At 35.0% G+C, this 9,838-nt stretch overlaps 1 long non-coding RNA gene across 2 annotated transcripts; it reads left to right on the top strand.

Annotated features, from left to right (window-relative positions):
- On the top strand, positions 859-6,100 carry LOC110266597. 2 transcript variants are annotated; one of them, XR_002354031.1, is made up of 3 exons: positions 859-1,280; positions 1,367-1,469; positions 5,845-6,100. It is a non-coding gene; the product is annotated as an uncharacterized LOC110266597 (long non-coding RNA). The 2 variants fall into 2 exon arrangements; XR_002354030.1 differs by having other exon boundaries at positions 859-1,355; positions 1,392-1,469.

Here is a 9,838-nt window from a genome sequence, read left to right as displayed (position 1 = left end):
ACACTTTTTTTTTTTTTTTTCCTTTTCCTTTTTAGTTAATTCTTAATACACATATTGGCCTTGAGCAATTTTATCATTTAGCATTTTTTTATGGTGAAAACTCAGGTAAAGTCGACTTTACGTAAAGTTGATACCTGAGAGTCGTTGGATGAAAATTTAGTTAAATCAGTCAAATCATTTAATGGCTCTCAGGTATCAACTTCACATAAAGTCGACTTCACGTCCACCTTTTTTTTATTTATTACGCTTGAAATTGTCATTTTAAATCGTAGTAGACTTGTGTCCTATAACTTAATTGGTTATGAACGACTTTTATTGTAATAGAAAAGTTTGGTATATAAAGTTTGATTGTTTTATTACGGCAAATAATTTTTATTATTCTAATAATTAATTAGTTAGCATCAATATTTAAAATTATTGGATAAAATATGTTGTTAGATTATTTTTTTTTGAAAGGAAACTTTCTATTAAACAGCAAGGCCCAAAATATCTAAATGGACCAGATTACAAATTTCTAAGAGAGTTTTTTCAAGCCATATTAAGTTTGGTCTGATAAATGCTAAATTAGCTAGAGAGCGCGCTACTAAATTGTCTCTTCTTTTCACATGTAAAAATTTGTAAAGCCTAAACCTATTCAAAAGAGCTTTACAGTTTGTTATGATGGTGCCAAAAGGATTAGTAAGGTTATGTGTTGAGACTAAAGCCTCTACAACTCCAATGTTATCACCTTTTATTTCCAAATCAAAAAAAATCCTTGGACTGCTATATTCAAGCTCATAAATATTGCCATTGCCTCTGCTTCTATAACTGAAAGTAAGTAATGAGTCTCCAACGTGGCAACATCCATAACTACCCCCTCCCAATCTCTAATTACCATACCTACACTACCGTTTTTTCCATTAATCACAGCCGCATCAACATTCATCTTGTACTATCTAGGGGGGAGGCACGATCCAAGTGCTAGAGCTCAAACTCCCAGGAGGCGTCTTCTGCATCGCTGTCGTAGAGTGTACGGGATGGATTGTGTCTTTGAGCGCTTTCTGAGTTTTTTGGAGAAGATCTTCCAGTGCCATTTGAACATTCTCAAAGACAAGTTTGTTCCTCCCTTGCCAAATACTATGGAGCGCACACACAAAAAAAAAATCACTCATTTCCTCCCCAATTTTGACCAACATGGAACGAATCCAATCTTGGAGAAGAATTTCAGTCGCCGCTTCTGTCCTTAGCGTGAGGGGCGAGATAAACCAGAGCCTTTGTACCCACTCATAGTCTCTTAAAAGGTGAGTATCTTATTCCTCCTTTTTCCAACATCTAGGGCAAATTCCTGAGCATCTAATTCCTCTCCTCTGCAAATTGTTTCCTGTAGGTAGCGATTTGTTCATCTTCCAAAGCTTTTTCTAGAATTGTTGTTCTGTTTGGATTAATGCACTGTTGTTCTCTGGTCCCTTGTTGTGGCTTCTAATAAGATGGTACGCTCCTTTTACCTCATACTCTCCTTTCTTGTTGAATTTTCAAAAGTAGTTGTCATGTTATGCCTGATTGTTTATGGGGATAGCTAGAATTTGTTCAATTTCAAAAGGTAGAAAGGTATTTCTGATTATGTCTTGGTTCCAGCTTCTGTCTTCTATGTTGAATAGGTTGTCCACTGTAGCTTCCTTGTCAAAACCTGTTCTAGTACTACATACCTTAAAACCGTTTTAGTTAGGAAGCCGCAAATCACCCCAAATTCTCACATCTTTGCCTGAACCGATCTGCCAAAGTCCACCCAGGTCCAAAACCCATTTTGCCCCCCAAGTACTCCTCCAAGTGTAACTAGGGTTGAAACCTATGTCTGCGCATGTGAACTTCTTTCTTGCAAAATACTTTGCCTTCAACATTCTAACTGTTAGGGATTCCGGATTTTTAATTAGGCGCCATCCCTGTTTGGCCAAAAGCGCTTGGTTGAAAGTTTCGAAATTCCGGAACCCAAATCCACTTTCATTCTTTGCTTCACACATCTTATCCTACGCCACCCAGTAAATCTTCCTCTCTCCCTCTTTACTTTCCCAGTAGAAATTGCTGATGATTCTTTCCAGATGGTTGCATAGACTCTTTGGTAACTGAAAACAACTCATTATGTAGGAAGGAATTGATTGCGCCACTGACTTAATTAAGACTTCTTTCCCCACCTTAGATAACGATTTCTCTTTCCATCCTTTTAGCTTCTTCTAGGTCCTCTCTTGGACAAACTCATCCCAACAACTGTTGGGATTCCCAAGTATTTTGAGTGATTTTTCACTACCTTAATATTCAACCAATCTTGGATAAGAATTTGTCTGGTAGGAGGCACATTTCGGCTAAAGAAAATCTCCGACTTGGCCAGGTTAATTCTCTGTCCTGAAGCTAGTTGGTAGGCTTTAAGAATCTTTACCACTATCAAGATGCTTTGATCTGATGTTCTGAGAAAGACTATGCTGTCGTCAGCAAATAACAAATGAGAAATTTCTGGGGCTGATCTGGCTATCTTGATGCCTTGAATGGCGTTTCTTTCTTGTGCTCTCCTCAAAAGATTGGAGAACACTTCCGCACACAAAATGAATAGATAAGGGGATAGTGGATCCCCTTGTCTGATTCCTCTTTCGGGTTTAAACTCTTTTGATGGGCTCCTATTGAGTAGAATAGAGAAAGTTACCGAGCTTATACACCTCCATATAAGGTCTAGCCATCGTTGCAGAAACCCCATAGCTCTCATCACTTCAATTAAAAAGGCCCACTCCACCCTATCGTATGCTTTCTCCATATCTAATTCAGTCCCATGTAACCTTTGCTTCCATCCTTTTTTTTCTTCATGAAATGGAATATCTCAAAAGCTGCTAACCCATTTTCAGTTATAAGTCTTCCGGGGATGAAGGCACTTTGATATTCTCCCACAATTTCGGGTAAAATAATCTTCAATCTATTCACAATCGTCTTAGTGACAATCTTGAATAGCACATTGCAAAGTGATATTAGCCTGAAATATTTTGTGTGAGTTGGATTGCTAGTCTTTGGGATTAGACATCTATGAGTTTTATTTACCTCTGTAGAATCTGCTCTATTATTCAACACATCAAGAGCCCAACTGGTCACATCTTCTCCAATTATGCTCCACATTCTCTGATTAAACAGTGCCGGCATTCCATCCGGGCCTGGCGCCTTGGTTGGGTGCATTTGGCTAAGAGCTTTCTTTGCTTCTTCTTTTGAGAAGTCCTCTTGGATAATGCTTAGCCTTTCATTTGAAATTTTGTCCCTAACTACTTCAGTGACTTTCTTCACATTTTCAATACCTTTCCCTGCAAAAAGAGTCTCAAAAAATTCTGTTATAACCACTTCTATTTTTCCTTCCTCCTCATGAACAACTCCAGTTGCATCTGTAATTTTTTGGATTCTATTTCTCCTCATCCTTTGTGTGACTTTTTTATGAAAGAATTTCGTACTGCGATCACCGGCTTTCAACCATGAGGCTCTCGACCTTTGCGCCCACCAAATCTCTTCTTACTTTAGCAGCTCATCTAGTTCTCCTTGCAACATCTTTGCTTTAGCCACTGCTTGTTCTGTTTGAGGACCTTGCTGCACATCTTCTAGTCTCTTCTGTTTTTCTACAATCACCTTTGGAATCTGCTCGAATTGATTCTTCCCCCATTCTTCCAACGATTTACTACAAATTTTTAGCTTCCTTTTCACTCTACTGTTGCTCGAGATCCAAGTTCTTTTGACAATTTCTTCACACTCTTCCTTTTCCAGCCACACATCTTTAAATCTGAACTTTTTTACCCTCTTTTTCTTGAAAGTTGAATCTCCCACCATATCTATGAGAATTGGACTATGGTCGGACCTATATCTTTGCAAATGTTGTACCACAGTTCTAGGAAAAGCCTCCTTCCAACTGATATTTACAGTGGCTCTATCTAACCTTTCCTATACATTTTGATTCCCTCCTTGATTGTTTGTCCAAGTAAATGCGTGGCCAACAAACCCAAGGTCCAGTAGTTCATTTGTTTGAAGTGCCTCCTTGAAACCTCTTGTTTGTGAAAATGTCACCGACAATCCTCCTTACTTCTTTTTTTGTTCGAGTACTTGGTTGAAGTCCCCAAATACCATCCATGGCATATTGTTTGCTTGTCCTAGAGATCTTAGGAGTTCCCATAATTTGTGCTTGTTAGTTATTTCTGGGCATCCGTAGAATCTTGTGGCTCTCCATTGCCTGTTGTTCCCTTCTTCTTTAACTACTATATCAATGTGGTTTAGCGACATTGATTTTATCTCAACTGTTAGCTCCTTCCCCCATATGACCGCTAGTCCTCCCGATTGCCTTCCCCTCTGCAATCCACTCCTATAACATTCTCCGAACCTCCTCTTCTTCTTAGAGTGTTAATTTCATTAGTTTTCTTCCTTGTTTTCATTAGGAAAACAAATTGGGATCTTTTTGTTTCAAGAGCTTATTAAGAGCTCTAACTGTCCATGGGTTCCCAAGCCCACGACAGTTCCAACTAACAAGCTTCATTGGTCTCGGCAGGGTTGCTTAGCAACCACTACCGTTGGTGGGTTTGATTGATGTTTCTTTGTTTTCTTCTCTTCCTCTTTAATCTCCACAGGTACTTCTTCTGCCAGCTTCCTCTTTGCATCTGTACTCATTTTTCTTCTTTGTTTGAGTTGTTATTTTCTGATTCTCTGGCTCTTCTTTTCCATCTTTTCCTCTCCTATTTTCCCTGTACCTCTGTCGCGTTTTCCTCTTCAATGCTTATCTCTTCATTTCTGGCTTCTTCCTTGGGCTTCTCTCCTTTTTTTGTTTCTTCTTTGTTTTGTTGTCTCAGTGTTTGGCTTGTTTGTGTGTCTTTGTCTTTCTCCAATCCTTTTCCTTTCTTTTCATTCTCTTTTCCATTATCTTTCTTGGTTGTTTGCACTTGAGTAATGGCTTTGTTGTTGCTTGTGTTTTGCTTGGATTATCTGTTGTCTGTTACTGTTAGATTAGCCAGTTTGTTTAACAGTCTTTGTTGACTCTCTTTTTGTTGGTTTCTCCCATCTTTTTCAGATCTTGTTCCTTCCCCAACTTTCCCTTTATTTTCCCGACTATCACTGACCCTTATCCCCATGGTATCAGCTCTTATCCAAGTTCCAAGACCCTTGAATTTTTGTTTGCTCCCATCTTCTTTTTCTTCTGCCTCTTCACATGTTTCTTCATCATGTCCAGTGGGTAGTTTTTCATACTTAAAGTCCCCCAAGCTATCCCATCTTTCTTGCTTCCTATGTTTGTTCCTCTCTTGATTGGTTGGTTTACATCTATCTTTACTTTTGCTTTGATAAATAGCCCCTGTCCATTACCTCCATCATATAGGTTACACTCTAGGACTTCTCCTGCCATTGCTGCTAGCTTCCAACCCAGTTTTATTGTTTTACAATGATCCAATATATTCCAGATCTGGACATTTACCTCTGGTTTAGTGAACTCCATTTCCTCTATGTTTATGTTCCTCTCCCATTTCTCCATTATCAGCCATGAGTTCCTAAATATCCATGGGCTTCCTTTTAGTACTCTCTTCATGTCTCCTTCTTTCTTGAAGAAAAAATAGTAGATTTTATTTTAGATTTCTTTCATCTGAAAGCCCTCAGGTTTTCTCTATATGTTGTACATTGCATTTTGAACCCAACTAGGGTTGATAGTCTTCTCAATTAATAGCTTCCCCACAATACTATATTTGCATTTTTGGACTCCTTCAGCGATATCCTCTTCATCGTATATTATAAATGATTCTTCCTCTTCTTCATATGTATCTTTTGGTTTTGGATTTTCTGTTCTATTTACTGATGTAGATGTTTCCATTGCAGGCTTTGATCAGCACTTGGCGCAAACACACGATTAGGTACAATCGGATCTGGTTCACGACAGTGTACACGGACTTTCTATCACTACCCTCCACATTTCTGTTAGGTGTCGTGCCCTAGCAGAGTAATAGAGAGAGGAACTATGCTGTTAGATTATTAGACTAAAGAAATTAGACTAAGAAATTAAGTTGATGGTTAAGTGATGACCAAAAATAATAAATTCTGATAGTTTCTTAGTATTCCTCATATATAAATATACATAAATACATAGTAATTATTTCGATAGTTAATTTTTAATGTACATATAGTGATAAGCAAAAAAAGATAAACAAGAAGATAAAAATTCAAATCGAATGAAAAATATACATTGAAATTGAAATAGAAAATAAAAGACATAGATTGAAATTGAATACAAAGAGAACCACTTTACTTTCTACCCGATTTCTTGATGCAACAAGAAAGTGACTCCTTAACCTAACTTGTCCACGCCAATGGACTCCTCAACCTGCTACCCAATTTCTCGATGTAACAAGAGAATGACTCACTCAACCTTACCTGTCTACATCATGGTTTCATCACGAAACTAAAAAGGGATATTTCATACCTTTAATCATTGAATAACGACTACAATAATTTATGAGGTATTTATAACCTCTTATTAGGTTAAAATAAAGAAAACCTAAACCCGTAACATAATCCCAATTTAGCAACTAAATAAACAAAATCAAAATATATCAAATTAAATTGAACATTCTAAAAATGTAAATTAATAACTTCTAAATAATACTTGATCTATTTATATTATGAACATTTAAAACACATATCATATAATATTTTTTTAACACCAATAAATTTTTTATAATTTATCAACTAAAAAAAGTTGTTATAACTGTTGGTACGAATTTCGACCTAGGAAGAAATTCAACTACGATCCATAGGAGTTTAGGACACGATCGACGGATCATATATTTGACTATAGAAAAATCCACCTTCGACGACAATAGGAATAATAGTCGAAGTCGAGGACTTGATGATTCGAAATGAGTCAAGAATCAGGTTCAAAATCAGATAAACCATGTGATTAAATGTGAGTACAATGCAAGAATGTGGGGTTTGGAGACCAAGACAAGACAGAATGTGGGGAGTCCACTATGAATATTCTTCAGGGTCAAGACAAGGTCGTGGCCTGAAGAAAAAAAAGAACTAGGTCGTGGTCAAGGTTCTTCAGGAACAAATCTATCCTAAAGGTCTATAAATAGAAGACGTTTAGAAGAATAAAGGGGACTTTAATCAAAACACTTCATCATCACACAAAAACTCTGCAAACATTTCCAATTCCAGCGATGTAACGGAAGATCGTGAAATGTGCGCATGTGAATGTCTGGAGTCAACCTTTTATTTATTTCCTTTATTGGTTTTGTTTCTTTTATTTTAAATTTATCTGTTCTGACATTTTCAATTTATCTCGTTCAAGTACACTAATGTCTGTTTACTTTAAATCTCAGTTATTTTATTATGTATTTATATTTGTTTTAATTCTCCTTGTCTAGTCAAGTATTCCATTTTGTAAACTTCAACTATATTATTTTGTTTAGGTTCTATCTATTTTTCGATTCGACATCTAACTTGGTCGAATTTTATACATTTTTCTTTCTTGACACAAATACTAATTAATTTCTGGGTCGAGTTTACTCTTTTTTAAAAGAGTCGTATCTGCTTTTCGAACAAAAATCTTGATACAAGCTTGATTCGACACCCTGTCGAGATTACCAAAATTCAAGTGAAACAATAACTAAAATTTGTATAGTTAGATTTTGACTAAATTTATTTTATCTTTATAACAAATATTTTGTTGTGAAACTGTTACTCAACAAAATGTGTGGAAAGTCGAGTAGAAGGAATGATCAAGGTTAGGTGGGAGATATAGAAATGAGTTCTTGATAATGATTCAAGGTGGTTTACAGTTAAGTTTCGAATTGACAAGGAAGTGTTGCGCAAAGGGATCAAGTCAAAGGGAGGCTTCGATTAATGATCGGAGGGTTGAGTATGTCTTGCTGGAAATGGTTATGGATGAAGAAACTGTGAATTATTATGTGATGATAAGGAATTGGTCAAGTATTTATAAACAGGGATGGGAACAAAGAATAAAGGTTTGAAATTTCTCCCTAGAAATACACTTACTTTCTCACATATCCCAACCATTTTTGTGATTGGCTAAAGTTAGTTTTTGAGTAAGGTTTCTTAGCTTCCATTTTTCTTTATTTTGTTCTTTACTTTTCTTGGGAATATATCCTCTCAATTGTTAAAAAAAATTGACAATGTAAAGTGTGATCTCTAACTCTTCATTGCTCTCTCTCATATTTATTATTGATCCTACTTATAAAATTAATGGTGAGAGATCACACTTTACTCTCTCAATTGTAAAAAAATTGAAAAGAATCCATCTTCCCTGCGGTTTACATTTGTGCAAGTCTCTTTTATTTAACTTTGTCAAAGTCTACTCCCTTTTCCATTTGAATCCTTTGAAATTTTGCGAAGATTCTAAATTATGTACTGAAAACATATTTTTTATTCTGTAAAGTGTTACTTGTTTAGTTTGTTATATCTAAATACACAATTATTAGTTTGTCTTCATGTTTAATTATTTGGATACGTTTAATTATTTGGATACATGTTTGATTCTGCCAAATTTGCTCTCTTCTTTGTTAACTTCTTTATGCTAAACGGGAGATTTTGATGCATTTCTAACAAAATTAGTACTCGCAAAGAGAAATTTGGTTCTGCTCCACAAATATAAATCACGAACCTTAAGTTTCAATTATCTTTAATTTGCAAAACATAAAAACCTATATAACAAATTGACACGTTTAATGGGATATCTTTATTAAAAATTGTCAAATTCTACATTTTGTATCACGATTTGTGCATGGTTTTGTGTTGTAATTGTGTATGCGATTGAGAAGTGTAAAATTATAATATGTCTGATGAAAATCCTAGTAATAACGTAGAGTCACATACTCAATAAATCAAAGAAAATAAGAAAATAAATCCCACCCTACCCCACTCCACCAAGTTGCAAAAACATTCTAGAACTTGGGATAAATAATTCAGCACATATCCAGCATTTCTCTTTGCTCTTGATGATTATTGATCCACATCATCATGAGAGTACTTTGTCCTTGATTCATATTCCCCATGCTCTTTTCAAAATTGATTGTTTCTTTGATTCCAGTTCCACTACCTCACCCAAACTGGCAATAATCCACCTTCTTCTTTCTATCTTTTAAATTATTTGGCATAACCCCATTCGATTCCAAATTTAATTTTGATATACCGTTAATGTAAAGTAGTTTTACATATGTGTCTAATTACGTAATGTCATATCAGTAAAAATAACTACTTTTTACATTAATTACGTGAATGATCATTCAAAAGAATATATATAATTGTCGGTGTATCAAAATTAAACTCTTCAATACAATGTAAAAGCAAATGATTCATGCTTTCCACTTCCTAGTAAGATACACTGCTACTTAACTATGTGGTCATCAGCTCTTAATTTTTCTTTTTCCTTTTGGTAACGACAATCGACAAAGCTCTGGATTTGTTTCATATTCAAAACATATCTAGATTTCCAGCTAAATTTACATAATATAGCCAATATCTTAATTTAGAAATTAATTTCATCGTGTAGCTCCAATCTGCCACCAATCACTACTACAACAATAATAGCCATTGTCATTGTGGTCCATGCTATAATGGTTATTAGTATGGGGCTATGATATTTATGCAATGTTGACAACATTTTAAAGATCTCATTATAATTAAAATAATTTTTTTTATTATTTGACAATATTTTTTAATTAAAAAATAAAAATAATAAAATTGTCAAAATATAAAAAGTATGATCTTAATTTTAACGGCACTATAATAATAAATAAATTTAATTATTCTGTTAATTTTTATAATTTCATCAAATTTAGAATTAAGTTTTTAT

This window comes from Arachis ipaensis, chromosome B09 (assembly GCF_000816755.2).
Source record: "Arachis ipaensis cultivar K30076 chromosome B09, Araip1.1, whole genome shotgun sequence".
In the NCBI taxonomy this organism is placed as follows: Eukaryota; Viridiplantae; Streptophyta; class Magnoliopsida; order Fabales; family Fabaceae; genus Arachis; species Arachis ipaensis.
This window is presented reverse-complemented; position numbering and strand designations above follow the sequence as displayed.